Here is a 15,639-nt window from a genome sequence, read left to right as displayed (position 1 = left end):
CGAACGGGTACAAAGTTTCAGTTCAGGAAGATGAAAAGTGCTAGAGATGGAGGTGTTAATAGTTGCACAGTCACGTCAATGTACTGAAGGCCACTAAACTGTACACTTAAAAACAGTTAAATGGTAAATTTCACATGAAATTTTCACAGTTGAAAAAGAAGATGAGCAGGTGACCGTCAACAGTGAACATCATTCTCTAGTAAGCGTGTGGCTTGAGCCCCATCACCTAACAAGCTTTAGCAACTTGAAAGCAGAGCTGCTAGGGTACCACTGGTGGGTATTTCAAGAATATTAAAGGAAAAGACTATAATTTTCTTTAATGCAGAGACATGTTATATTGACTCAATTCCAGCATTCAAATAATCGCAATTGACCACATTTTTCAAGGCAAAAATGATAACATGCACTTACTTAGAATATTTAGCAGTGCACGACGTTGTGACATGAGAAGTACAAGCATCTTTCCCTTCCCAGTCCCTCTCTCAAGAGGCGATCACTATTAACAGTGTCTTAAAGTATTCTTTAAACAACAACAATAAATGCTGCGCTTAGACTAACGATGGCACGTATGCATGAGCGTGTATTTTTAAATTTTCACTTTGCACATTTATATTTACATCCTATTTTATATTCACAGTTTTAACATTTATACAACTTGGTTCATACCCTGTACACTTTTCAGGATTTAACTTTTTTTTATTGAAAATATTCTGAGGGATTTTTCCATATTAGGATACAAAGAGCTACTTGTATAGACTATACTATAGCTACTTATAGATTGTTTAATATGCCTGATGAAAGCTTTAGGCTGTCTCCAAGCTTGTTTTTGTGTTTTGTTTTGCTGACTCTAGCAAGTAAATTCATTGCAATGGAATTGGTAGATCAAAGTATGAGCGATTTGTATTTTCATGAATATTGGCAAATTACAGTCTGTAACGTAGTAACAGCCTAAACTCTCACGATGTGTGAGAAAACCTGTTCCCCACCCATCATCCCAGTCATTCCAGCACTTCGCGAGAATCAGTGTTTTAATGTTTGCTTTTCTAATGAAGTGACATGGCATCTCATAATGTTTATTTGAATTTCCTTAACTAAAAGATACGTTGAGCATCCTTTAACATTTTTCATGTCCATTTTTCTTTTCCTTTAAATTATTTGTTGATATTCTTTACTGGCTTCCCTATCACTTTGTCTTATTATTTTACATGAGCTCTTTAAAGATTCTAGAAATTAGCCTTTCATTTGTCATACGTGCTGCAGATAGGTTCCCCAGATTTGTTTGTTTTACTTTGTTTTAGCTCTTCCATGCCAGACATAAATTCAAAATTTGCTTTTAGTCGTATTTATCTGTCTTTTGTTTTACAGCTTCCAGACTTTTGATCATACTCAGAAAGGCTTTCCCTGATCCAAGTTTAAAAATAAACTCATTCCAACTCTTAGACTATCCTTGCTCCGTGTATGCAATAGTGTGCCAGTGGTGTTGCCTTAAATGGAATAAAATATAAGAGCAGTGAATGGAAACATTAAGACCAGCTATTAAAATGGAGGTGAATGACAATGTCGAGTGATTTTCAACAAGTATGCCAAAACAACTCAATGGGAAAAGAATACTATTTTCAACAAATGGTATTGGGACAACTGGATACCCACACGTAAAAAGTGATGTTGGACCCCTAACTTACACCATAGAAAACATCAACTCAAAATAGATCATAGACCTAAATATTATAGCTAAAATACCAGACTCCCAGAAGAAAACATGAGAGTAAATCTTTGTGGCTTTGGGTTAAACAATGAGTTTTTTTAGATGTGACACCAAAAACACAATTGACAAATGAAAAAAGTAGATACATTGGAATTTGTAAAAAATTTAAATCTTGTTTCAAAGACCACTATCATAAAAGTGAACATACAACCCACAGAACGGGAGAAATTATTTGCAAATCACATAGTGATAAGAAACTTGTACCCAGAAGATACTACTTCATACCCACTAGGATGGCTAAAATAAAATAGACAAAATACCTGTCCTCAAAAGCATTGAAAAGCAAAATGAAAAATAACGTGTTTAGGCAAGGATGTGCAGAAATTGAACTTTCATTCATTGTTGATGAGGTTGTTAAATGGTACAACCACTTTGAAAAATAGTTTGGCAGGTCCCCAAAATATTAGACATAGAGTTACCATAGGACCCAGCAATTCCATTCCTAGGTATACACCCAAGACAAATGAAAACCATGTCCATGCAGAAAAATGTGCATACGTGTTCACAGCAGCCTTATTCGTAACAGCCAAAAGAGGAAAACAACCCAAATGTCCATCAACTGATGAACATATAAACAAAATATGGTATATTCATATGATGGAATATTACTCGGCAGTAAAAAAGGATGAAATACTAATTCATGTCAACACGTGAATGGACCTTGAAAATATCATGCTTCATAAAAGAAGCCAGTCACAAAAGACTAGATATAGTACGATTCCTTCTATTTGAAAAATCCAGAATAGGCAAATCCACGGAGACAGAAAGTAAGTTAGTGGTTGCTCAGGGCTGCGGTCAGGTGGGTGGAGGAATGGACAAGGGGTAACACGGAATGACTGCGAATCAGTATGGGGTGGTAAGATTATTCTAAAATTAGATAATGGTCATGGTTGCAAAACTCTATAAATATACTGAAAAACCCACTGAATTTTATATTTTACATGGGTGAATTTTATAGTATCAAACATTTAAGTTATATCTCATGAAAGTTATTCTTTAACTTTATTTTAAAAATCAGGCAGTAAGCCATAGTCTTCCAACTTCTGTGCTAGATTTTAACATTTTGTGCTTTTGAAGTATTTGGTAATAAAAATGGAAGAAAGAGGAGTAAGTGGTAAGAAAGGAAAGTGAGTGAGAAAGGGATGGGAGGAGAAAATTTAAAACTGCTACAGAGTGAAAACTCAAAGAATGACTTAAAGGAAAAAAACATCTTTTCTTCCCTCTGTATATATAGCTCTATAGATAAAATGCTCCCTCATCCTGGAGAAATACCCAGTTTGGAAGCAGGAATCCAGTGAAGTTTGTCACGGAGAGATGAGGAAGGGGCCAGTGAATAGAGCACCGTGCGTGTGTGTAACCTTGTCCCCTACTGTTTCCTAACAGTGAGTTCACAGCCAGGTCACTCAGACATACTGAGCATCTCTTTCCTTCTCTCTAAAAGGGCAATAATATCTCTCCTCACAAATCTAAACCTCAAACACTTGAAAAATCTTAATACATTATAAAATGTGAGTATTGTTACTATAAAACTGATGTTTCTCTGTTAATGTGGCATGAATGATGGTTTCTCATTAGAATTTTACTTCTTCAGATAAACATAAATATACTCAGAGCAGAATAAGAAATTAATATCCATTTTCCAAATAAAACTTGATAGAATTCAATCCCACAGACAAGAGTTCCAGTCCAGCTTTTGTCATCCTCAACCGACGATAGACATTATCTGGGCCACCTTTCCCTCCAACCTGTGGAGAATGTAGTGGTAGAATCGGGGAGGCACTTTGGTGCTTTCCAAGTCTGCAGTTCAAAGATGTCAGGTGCCACTTAGAAGTCAGAGCCAGGACCTGCTCATAATTACTGGCATGAGGAGTAAAGAAAAACACAAGGCCCCAGTTTTTCTAAAACTTGAATAGCCAATTCCCAATAGGAAAAAAAGTAAACTTTTACAGAAATTCAATGTGCTTATTGAACCGTAATCCTTGGAATAATGTGACTAACTCTTTTCTCTCTGCTCATCACGTTTGTTATGACTAAACATTACTTTGGGTAATAACATGACTCTATGTTGGAACACTGAACAGGAGAGCAAATAAATAAGAAGACGTACTTCCAGACTGAACTGACTTCTGAGGCTGGAAGACTTCACGTGTGTCCCTCACCCCTCCCTGTCACTTTTCTCAAACTTTCCTTCTTTTGGCCCTTTTACCAGCCTCTGATCTCAGATCGTCCCCTAAATGCCACTTCTCATCAGAGCTGTCAGCTCGGTGGCCAATACTCAGCTCCTGACATTGGCTTGTCCCTGCTTCTCTCAGGGTCCTTCATCTTATCTGTCCTCAGCTGGGGCCACCCCTTCAGATCCAGAGTTCTCAACTGGCACCAGAAACACAGACACCACTTACCCTGCTCCGATGCTTGCTCGTATTACCTCTACACCCCCTTCTCTCTGGGCACAGGGTAACTTAAGTGTGTGAAACCATTAGATAAGGAAAATGTTGCCTCTTGCACTGTCGGTGGGAATGTAAATTGGTGCAGCCACTGTGGAGAACAGTATGGATGTTCCTTAAAAAATGAAAAATAGAGCTACCATATGACCCAGTAATCCCACTCCTTGGCATATATCTAATTCAAACAGATACACACACCCCAACGTTCATTGCAGCACTATTTACAATAGCCAGGACATGGAAGCCACCTAAGTGTCCACTGACGGAGGAATGGATAAAATGTATACGTATAACTGAATCACTTTGCTGTACACCTGAAACTAACACAACATTGTAAATTAACTAATTCAATTTTTAAAAGATAAAAGTTTCAGGGTCACATAAGCTGGGACATCAGCTACATAAATCTAAGCTCTACCATACCTGTCTCTGTGAACACAGTGGCAAAAGATGTACCTGTCCAAGAAAACACAGACGACAAAAGAAACCCTGACTAAAATCTCCAGGAGAAAGATTCACATGGTGGAGCATACAGAATGCATCAAAGGTACTCTGGACTTTTAATCTTCCCGAAGTCTTCTCTGAGGGAACGGGGGCTGGAGCTGGGGGAAGACTGGGAATGCAAACATGTGGCAGTTTTTCTCCCTTTCAGGCTTGCCCGCTAGTAAACCCTTTGTGGACCTTCGCACAGAAAAGATGGAATTTTCCCATAAAAAGGAAAGAATGATGGGGTTTCTCCAAGCCCTTCCCCTTCTGGGTGCTGTCAGCCACTAGATGTCCTGTTTCTCCTTTTTGGCCACAAGCAGAGTTAATGCAAGGCCTTCTCCACACACCAGAGACCTGGGCAGGGCAGGGTTTGCCGCTGTGGACCCACCCACTCTGGTCCCCTGGGCACCAGGGATTGGGCTGCCATGGCAACTCCGTGTGTAAGAGCCCTAACCCTAACTGACTGGAAACTAGCGAGGGGGCAGGCTCTCTGATTCCCCGGGATCCTCCAGCCAGGGGTCAGTAACTTAGTTAAACTTGGCACCAGGCCTTCTGGGAAGCCACACTGTACCTACATTCCTTCTGGCTACCCAGGTCCACTCCAGTACCTCAGGTGCAAGCTCTGTATTGTGGCTCGTTCTCCAAGAGCAGCCATCACCACTTCTTCCTTTTTTTTAATTTATTGTACTGAAGTATAGTTGATTTACAATGTTGTGTTAATTTCTAATGTATAGCAAAGTGATTCCGTTATACATATATATATACATTCTTTTTCATATTCTTTTCCGTTATGGTTTATCACAGGATATTGAATATAGTTCCCCGTGCTATATAGTAGGACCTTGTTGTTTATCCATTGTATATATAATAGTTTGCATCTATTAATCCCAAACTCCCAATCCATCCCTCCCCCAACCCCTGCCCCCTTGGCAGCCACAAGTCTGTTCTCTATGTCTGTGAGTCTGTTTTGTGGATAAATTCATTTGTGTCATATTTTAGATTCCACATATGTGATATCATATGGTATTTGTCTTTCTCTTTCTGACTTAGTTCACTTAGTATGATAATCTCGAGGTCCATCCATGTTGCTGCAAATGGCATATCACCACTTCTTTCTCTTCCCTTCCTCTAATTTGTTCCATTCTCTGTGAAAATCCAGTGCCTCTTGGGTCTCTGGGGAGATGTGTTTCTTCAGGAATTCTTAGCTCTCAGCAAGTCCTGCACTTACTTGATCCAGGCTTTTCAGATTCTCCAACCCTCTTTCCAGGGACCTGGTGAATGACCTACCATGAAAGCTTTTCCTAGAAGAGGGAGAAAGAATGATCTGCTCCCCTTCCTGCCAGCATGTAGCTATGAAGTGCCCAGGAATCTCAGCAGCAATCACCATGGTTGTCCACTCTCCCTAGAGTGTCCAGAGAGTGCATCACAGACTCAGGGGTCCTGGTGGCCTTGTTATGTAGAACATTACTGATGCCGGATCCTCCAGACACTTCTGGAACCTCTGCTCCTTCTCGTCCATCATCCCAGTGGCCCTTCATGGCATATCTAACAGTGCCTTGAGTCTTTTTCACCCATTCCTGACAGTATCCCTCCCCCATTTCCACAGCAGCAGTGAGCTCAAAGCTCCAATAGCCCCCTCCTCAGCTGGCAAAGTAGGACCAAGCCTTGACCTAGTCCAAGTTCACTGGCCACCGATCTCCTTTCTTCCAGAGTGCATTCAGCTTTATTAAGAAATCCATCAGGGTTGTAGCTTTTCCAGGAGATTTCTTAAATTTTCTCTCGCTAGTGAATTAGTAGAATGTTGTGTAAACCTTGTTCCTGATCTGAAATATCCAGTCCTAAACAGATTATCATCTCATTTCATTGTAATATTAGTAAGGGAAAATAAAAATTAAAAAATTGTTTCTTCATCTCAGCATCCTTTCCAGTTTCCCTTTGTCTTTGGGGTGGTATTTCAAAGGCCATCATGACTCGCTATTGGATGAGTTCCCACCCACTTGCACTCTAGGGCCAACAGAAATGTTGAAGGTACATTCCTGACTTAGTACTATGGCAATAATTTAATAAGCAGTATTACTCAATATGAGTTGAAAATCCAAAATAATCATTCCCTAAACAGAACTGGAATCCATATTGCAACTGGTGCCAACAAAACACCACATGGTAAGTCAACAGACCCTTCTTAATAGCACCTTTGTGCTGTGTCCCAGCACTGTCCTCCAGGCTTTAAGGTACAGCCACATTCACACCTCACAGCACCCCTATTAGGTGGATACTATGACTATCTCTATTTCACAGATGGCAAAACTGGGACACAGAGGTTACGTCCTTGCCCAAGGTCACACAGCTATGAAACAATGGAGCTAGCACTTGAACTTGGGCAATCTGGCTACAAAACCTGTGCTCTAAACCACTCTACTGTACTACCTTGAATTCAACAAAAGGCATACTGTACCTCATCCCAAAGAGGAAGAGAGGAAGCTTTGAAAAGCACTTTCAATGTTGAATGGATTTTTCCCAGAGGTGCCAGTGGGGAAATTACATTATGAGACATGCGGAAAATAGTCTTAAAAATTTTGCTATCCCCAAATCTCACTACCTTGGCAGCTGTTCCCCTAAAATCTCCCTCGTCTGATTCATTCCTGAATTTTCTCCAAAATCTCTAGACCACCTGGATCTCCAATCCCTTTCCATTCGTGGAAAAACTTAGACGGTTGGGTCTCTTTCAATTCTCCGTTTTTACTAATTATCCTGGTCAGCCAAACAAAATCACCAAAAGTAGATCAGGTTTAGCAGGGAAAGGATATGAATGCTTTTTTATACCTTTACATCTTGGTCACATTTATGTTAATTGTGTCCTTTGTTAAGTCTGAACCTTAAACACAACTCATCTGAATGTTCTTAACTCTTCTTTCCAAACCAAAAGATATACCCTTTATCTTGCCTATCACACCTGCAGGCTAGAAGGTGATGGTGCCTATGGATCAGTCTTCCTCAGCTTCCTTGGCACTCCTCCCCTGCATCGAAATCCCCTCATCCGTGGCCTAAGGCAAGGCTGCTCCTTTGTCCATCCCTTGGCTATGTGACATAGAATATCTTATTTAAGTTCTCCAGTCAATCAATCTACTCCTTTGCCTACTATTCTTCTTCATTTTTAAATCATTCCTAGTAAGTCACACCTAGATTATCTATAGAACTGACAGAATCCATAGAGCCATTGACATAGATTTGCTGGGTAACCCGTTCTGATGGCACTGGCCCTGCGTGGATCTGTTACCTACCTAATCACTGCCACACCCTGACCCCAGTCAGGCCCTTCTCAAATATGGGCCATGGAATGCTACAGCTGGGCTGGGGAGTGCCCTTAAACCAGTGGGGATACCATTCCACCCCAAAGGAGAGACATGAGTCTCAGCGTCAGAACACTTTCTCGAAGTGCAGACATTGAAGTTCTTCCCCTGGGCAGTCACAACCACCGAAAAGGGCGTGGAGAAGAGAGAGAGTGATAGCAAACTAGAAAACAATAATTCTTGCGATTTATCACCTTCTTAGCAGACGAATCTTCACCTAAAGAGGTGCACATTTCCCCTGGGAGGATGAGTAAGACTCTGCAGAGAGACCCACAGCATTAGAAGAACTGTGTTCATTACTTAAAATAAATGTGTGAGTCACAAGACTAAAACTGCATGTATTTAAGCTACAAAAGACATCAAGTAGAGCTAAGAAAATCTGGTTGGGAAGAGGAAGGTGAAATTAAAAGGCTGAGAAATACTCATCTGCTTTGGCAGGCCCTGGGCTGGGAGCACCCTACGTGGAATCCCATGTATTCCCCGCTCCATAAGGGACACGGCTACTTCCCTGACTCAGTGACTTTGTTCCCTACTCTGAACAAATGTGAATAATAACGGCACCATCCTCCCAGAGTGGTTGTGGAATTAAATGAGTTCATGGGTTGAAGGCACTTAGTTAATTAATAGTAACCTTTTGATGTTCTGCCTACCTGGTTTTTGTTGCAAAAACTCTTTTATATCCTGGCTCCCCCCTGACCTCTTCGGAGCCGTCCCTCAGAGCCATCTGAGAGGCTGCCTTCAGGGCTTAAGTCCTCAGAAAATCTGCCCGATAAAAAGTCATTCTCAACTTTAAGTTGTGGATTTCTTTTTCAGTCCGCACAATGCTGCCTCAGAGCAGCAGAGCTGAGGTTTGAACCCAAGTTTTCTGAATTCAAATTCTAATCAATGCCACAGACAGCCTTTCTGTTACCTTTCCAAAAATACGAATTCTAAATGGGTGATTTAATCTCAACAACATCATACGTTTTAGACGTTGTTTTAAAGAGGAAAAGCTCTGAGCTTGCAGTCAGAGAACTTGATCTCAAACGCTGACGGACAGAGGTGAAGAAAGATATGGTAAGTTTCGGTGTCTGTGGGGAACTTAAAGGAGGGGTCCAAAGTTCAGAAAAAAATTCAAGGCTAGAAATACATACTGAGAGGTTATTAAGTTTAGGGATAGAGGGTTACTGAAGCCCAGGCACGAACGAGCTGGAAGAGGAAGAATGGGTAGAGTTTAAAAGAGGAAAACTGGAGGCTTAGGAAAGAACACAGGCCAGGGCAACTGAGCTGCTCGTGGAAAACAGGTTTAGAAAATGCCAAATGCACTTCGATATTGGCGGTTCCAAGTTGTGGATGCAGAGCGGAGAAGGAGCGCTCTTATTCTCCTGTATAATTGCATCTCACACCTTCTGCATAATACAGATTTGCTCTGAGATAAGCTATCTAGGACTTTCCATTTCTCTGCTGGCTAAGATCCAACTTGGATTTGGCATTTCCCAGGGTGTTAACAACCGTGTCTGTATTTTGGTTCTGTACTTATTAGGAGTTCTCTGAAAATAGTCCCTAGCAACTTCTGCTCTGTCTTTCTGAATGTGATGCTGAAAACTCTTGCAGCTGAATGTAATTTTCAACACTCCGTTTCTCCTGGGAAGAATTGCGATGGAGACTCACATTGGTCTCTTCAAGGCCCATGAAGCAGCACCCCTCTTGTTTTATGGAAACCACACCCCTAGCGAAACAGCCTTAACTGGTGGTTGGCTACAGCAGACTGTATACTTTTAAGGCTTAAAAGTGTAACACTGGTCCTTACACACTCTCACGTGAAAATTCAGGCTGGGTAATCAGCCATTAAAAGAGAGAGAGAGAGAGAGAGAGGAGTAACATTTAACAAAAATTCAAATCCTCCAAAAAATTATGTCAAAGATGGAGTACACTGAGGAAAACCGAACTAAAATGGGAGAAAATCATGCATGAAAAATGAATATTCAATATGTGATGACTAAATGAAATGTTAGAAGAGAGCGGTTATCAGTTCACTTTTCCTTTGATCAAACAAAAGTTTTTTTATGTGTACCAGGAGCCAGACACTGTTTGAGCATTTTTTTTTTTTTTTTTTGCGGTACGTGGGCCTCTCACTGTTGTGGCCCCTCCCGGTGCGGAGCACAGGCTCCGAACGCGCAGGCTCCGGACGCACAGGCTCAGCGGCCATGGCTCACGGGCTCAGCCGCTCCGCGGCATATGGGATCTTCCCAGACCGGGGCACGAACCCGTGTCCCCTGCATCGGCAGGCGGACTCTCAACCACTGCGCCACCAGGGAAGCCCTGTTTGAGCATTTTTGCACATACATTCTCTAATAGTCACAACCCTGGAAGAAAGTTTTTAAGCACCACTGTACAGATAAAGGAACTGTGGTTCAGAGAAATTAAGCAGCTCTCTCCACATCACACAGCTAGAAATTAATACAGTAGGACTCGAGCTCAGGGCTTCCTGACTCAAATCCCATTCTTTGCTGGGAGAACTTTGCATTAAACTACAATACATAGAGATGCAGGTTCCCACGTACCAATCGTGTCTTCAAGAATGAGGCACGTGCATACAATTACAAGAGACCGAACACGCCAGGGTCGGTGCCCGGAGGCCAGTGGGTCAAGATGCAAAGAGCTGCGAGTGGCCTGTTTCAATCCGGGAGCAGAAAGGACTGGCTGGTTGCATACCAGCTCTTGAAGGTACAAAACGAGCAAGGAGTATTCTCAAGAATATGGAAATCTCGTGAAGAAATAGAAGGATAGGAGTGGATGAGCAATGATGAGCACCTGTGGGAATGAACTGGAAAGGCTGAAATAAGTTGGGACTAGAGTGCAAAAGGGTTGTGAATGCCATGCAGAGAGCTTGGCTCTTATTTTGTAAGAAAGAGAGGGACAGGAAGACATTGAACGTGAAAGGTGAGGCATGTGGCCCGTTTTAGGTCTCATGCAGGGGCAGTGACAAGGTTGGACACTGAGGGTGGAGGGGCAGGAAGTCCCTGTTGGAATGTGCTTGGTGACCCTGTGGCCATCTCTGCAGGAATGGGAGAAAGGACAGATAGGGGAGATATTATCAAAAGAGTGTAGACAAGAATAAATATGATGATGAAAACGTGTGTTTGGGAAGATGTGATGGCTAATTTGATGTGTCAGCTTGACTGGGCCACAGGACACTCAGATATATAGTCGAATGTTATTCTAGGTGTCTCTGTGAGGGTGTTTTGGCATGAGATTGACACTTTAGTCCATAGACTGAGTAAAGCAGATTGCCCTCCTTAATCTGAGTGGGCCTCATCCAATCAAATGTCTAAATAGAACAAAAAGGCTGACCCTCCTGAGTAAGAAAGAATTCTTCCTGCCTGATCGCTTTCAGACTAGGATGCTGGCCTTTTCCTGCCTTTTGACTCAAACTGAAACATTGTCTTTCCCTGGGGCTCAAGCCTGCCAGCTGAGTGACCCTGAAGATCTTGGGACATCTTAGTCTCTATAATTGCATGAGCCAATTTTGTATAAAAATCTTTTTTTTTTTTTTTTGCGGTACGCGGACCTCTCACCGCTGTGGCCTCTCCCGCTGCGGAGCACAGGCTCCGGACGCGCAGGCTCAGCAGCCGTGGCTCACCGGCCCAGCCGTTCCGCGGCATGTGGGATCCTCCCGGACCGGGGCACGAACCCGCGTCCCCTGCATCGGCAGGCGGACTCTCAACCACTGCGCCCCCAGGGAAGCCCAATAAATCTTTTTAAATATACACATCCAATTGGTTCTGTTTCTCTGGGGAGCCCTGACTAATCCAAGATGACATCAGAATGCTAGCGCAGGTGAATGAGAATTGGTAACAGTTCCAGAGATCAGCTCAGACTCAGGTTTGGAGGAAGATGAGGAACGCAATTCAGACGTGAAGTCTTAGGTGAATAACGAGGCAGAGACAGTTGGATGTATGAGTCAAAAGCCCAAGAGAACGATCTGGGGTGATTCCGGAGATTTGGGAGCCCTCATGAGGTGTGTAAGAGTTGAGGGTATGGGCTGGAATCACCAAGGAAGAGGGTCTAGGAGAGAAACGCTCTGCTTAGGACACTGTGTCTGGTCTGAAGCCAGCGACAACCATGCCCTCCAGAAGAGTGACCCTGAATGCGTCCCTTCCAGGTACACAAGACCTTTCTCCCTTTCCTTCTCTGAGAACTGGCACAAAAATTCCAGAGTCACATTCCAGGCAGAGAATCTATAAGACGGCCCCATTGTTGCTCTCTCAGGTGGCACCCTGATCATTCCTCTGGATCTGCCCAGGCCTGTGAAGCGTTATTTCTCCTCTATTTGCTATATTTTGAGCTCCATTCCTATGTCGCCATCTAAGTTCGTTGTTTTTGCCATTCTGGAAAATAATTCACCAGTCTGTCCCTATGGAATCTATTTCCTGCTAAGGTGGAGGACTTCTTTGTGTTCGTTCTCATCAGGCAGGGCCCAGCGGTATCCTGGGAACCTGAACCAAGAGAGATCTCCTTTCCACTTAGACAGGGGAGAGCGTGAGGTGCTCCCAGGAGCTCGAAAACACCACATCACGGTAGAGACACATTTTTAAACTAGCGTGCAGATCAGCAAGTTCACCTCCTTTTAGAGCTTAGAATTAGACAAATGATGCAGCTGGGACCAAGGACAAACAGGAGAGATTACAAGGGCATCTGAGCAGGGCCACTTTGGGGGAGGGGGGTTCCTGAGCACCCAGAAGCTCCGTAAGCAGCAGGGGGATGCTGACTCCTGCACTGTGTGTGTGTGTGAGTGTGCGGGTCAGGGCACCCACATCCACGGTCCAATCGTTCAACATCCTTTCCACTCAAGAGCAAAGGTGGGCACAGGTAACCATCTGCATCACACCTGCGTGTGACCTTCCCGCTGTGCTGCATTTAAGCCTCCTAGAAATTAAAGCTATTGGAGGCCGGTGGACAGTTTCTTTTCCTTGATAAACGACTAGGAAAGTAAATAATATTCAGGCTCACCCACCTCGAAGGCAGCTGCTCTTAGGATTAATTGGAAGGTTGGCCTGTTTAAGCCTCCCATATTTCTTTGGTAAAGAAAAAAGTCACAAAATCACGTGACCTTCATATTTGGTTCACGACTAGAAACAAATCTTCACTGGCTGCTGTTTCCAAGAATTTGTGGGGAAATGAAGCAGTGGCCATGTTTACAGGGCACTAAATAGTATGATTAAAAAACATGCTTGGACGGTCGGGGCAGAAAAACTCGATGCCAACGTGGATTTGCAGCCAGGATTCTGCACGTGGCTGTTCTGCCCAGGCCTGGCCTCAGAGGCAGGGATGCGGGAGACAAACCCAGAGGGAAGAGACGCCTGAGAAAGGTGTCTGCAAAGTGGGGAGGAAAGTTAAGGAGGAGCCATAGAGACTCAGTAATTCTGAGACTCTGAGTCCACCCCCTTTTTCCGAGACAGGGAAACTGAGGCACAGAGGGGAGTAACTTTCCCAAGATCGCTCGTTGTTTATTTGTTTGTTTGTTTTTTAAACAAGCTGGCTTTATTAACTTCATTGGCATATTTTCTTTCTGGCCACAGTGCATGATTTGTGGGATCTTAGTTCTGTGACCAGGGATTGAACCCACACCCTTGGCAGTGAAAGAGCAGGGTCCTAACCACTGGACCGCCAGGGAATTCCCCAGATCTTTTGTTGTTTGGAATGACCATTCTCCTACATTTGTGGTAAATTACAAACTGACACAGGGTCACTCCACTTTCCCCTTTCTAACTCCCTCCCCCAAACACCAGGGACACGCACACGCCAATACACATACACACACAGAGTGAAAACAAAGTGAACGACGTGTGGTCGAGAGAAGATACACAGAACTGAAGTGAACCAGCAATGGCACACTGATTGGCATCACTGGGCCTTGAGTGACCTTGTATCTTTTTTTATTAATTTTTGTTTAAAATCATAAAGAACTTCCATGACCCTACCATCTAAGCCAGAAACTAGAACATATCCAGTTAAATAATATTTATCTTCTGTTTCTCACATATATCAACTTCCTACCTCCCCTCTCCCACCAGAGGTAACCAACATCCTAAATTTCATGTTCCTTACTATGTTGCATTTATATATACGCATAACAAGGTATCATTTAGTTTCCTTAATATTTAACTCCATGTTAGTATCATACTCTATGTGTCAGATGTCTTTTTTCTGTCCACAATCACACTATTATTATTTATCCAGATTGTTTGTCATTGAAGTTCATTCATTTTCACTGTTATGTAATATTCTCTTGTGTGACTATATTACAGTTTACCAATTCATCCTCCTGTCAGTAGACTCATGGGTTACTTGATCTTTTTATTAGAAAGAAAGAGTACTTCTATGAATATTCTGCTACGTATCTTGTACACATCTGCAAGACTTTCTCTTACGTGTATGCCTAGGAGATAATTGTTTGGTGCTAATGTATGTGAATGTTCAAATTTATGAAAAATCATAGATTGCTTTTCAAAATGATTATAGCATTTTACATTTCCACAGCAAAGAAGCAGGAACACCCTTGACCCATATTCCTTCCAAAACAGAAATGTCAAACTTCTTCAATTTTGCCACTCAAATGGATACAAAATGGTATCTCATATCGGTCTTGATCTCTACCTTCAGATGTTTGTTCATCAGATATGTATCCTCATCTGTGAAACTTCTGTGCCTTTGCCCAGATTTATTGGGTGGATTTTCCATATTGATTTCAGGAGTTCTTTTTTTGTTGTTTTAATTTATTTATTTTTGGCTGTGTTGGGTCTTCGCTGCTGCACAGGGCTTTCTCTAGTTGTAGCGAGCGGGGGCTACACTTTGTTGCGGCTTGCGGGCTTCTCCTTGCTGTGGCTTCTCTTGTTGTGGAGCTCGGGCTCTAGGTGCGTGGGCTTTAGTAGTTGCGGCAAGCGGGCTCAGTAGTTGTGGCTTGCGGGCTCTAGAGTGCAGGCTCAGTAGTTGTGGCGCAGGGGCTTGGTTGCTCTGCAGCATGTGGGATCTTCCCAAACCAGGGCTCGAACCTGTGCCCCCTGCATTGGCAGGCGGATTCTTAACCACTGTGCCACCAGGGAAGCCCCAGATTTCAGGAGTTCTTAATACTAGGATCTTGTCAGTTATTGATGTTGCAGGTTTCATCTCCCAGCTTGTAGCTTGTCTTTTCACCTCTTTTATGGTGTCTTTTGAGGATCAGAACTTCTTAATTTTAATGCAGTGTCATTTATCGGTCTTTAATTTCACGTCGGTATATTGGACTTTACTTCTCAAACCACTGCCAATTCTGCGTCACAGTTCACACTCCTTATCTTTTCTGTACCCCATAAACCTGGTGAGCAAGATTTAACATTTCCTCATTTTACAGATGAGGGACCTAAGTCTCGACGGTCAGTAGGTCACAAAGCCAAGAAGCAGCTGTGTGAGGACCGGGGCTCGAGTCCCGAATCCCCAGTTTAGTTCCACAGCCCTGCACTGCCTCTCTGCACTGTGTCAGGAATTCAGCCAGCCATCCTAACAGCAGACACTTCCTTTAGGGTCTGATGTGCATTCCACATAGTGCTAAGCCCTAGAGACAGAGAGACAGCAG

This window comes from Phocoena sinus, chromosome 13 (genome assembly GCF_008692025.1).
Source record: "Phocoena sinus isolate mPhoSin1 chromosome 13, mPhoSin1.pri, whole genome shotgun sequence".
NCBI classification, from domain to species: domain Eukaryota; kingdom Metazoa; phylum Chordata; class Mammalia; order Artiodactyla; family Phocoenidae; genus Phocoena; species Phocoena sinus.
Note: the sequence above shows the minus strand (reverse complement) of the source record.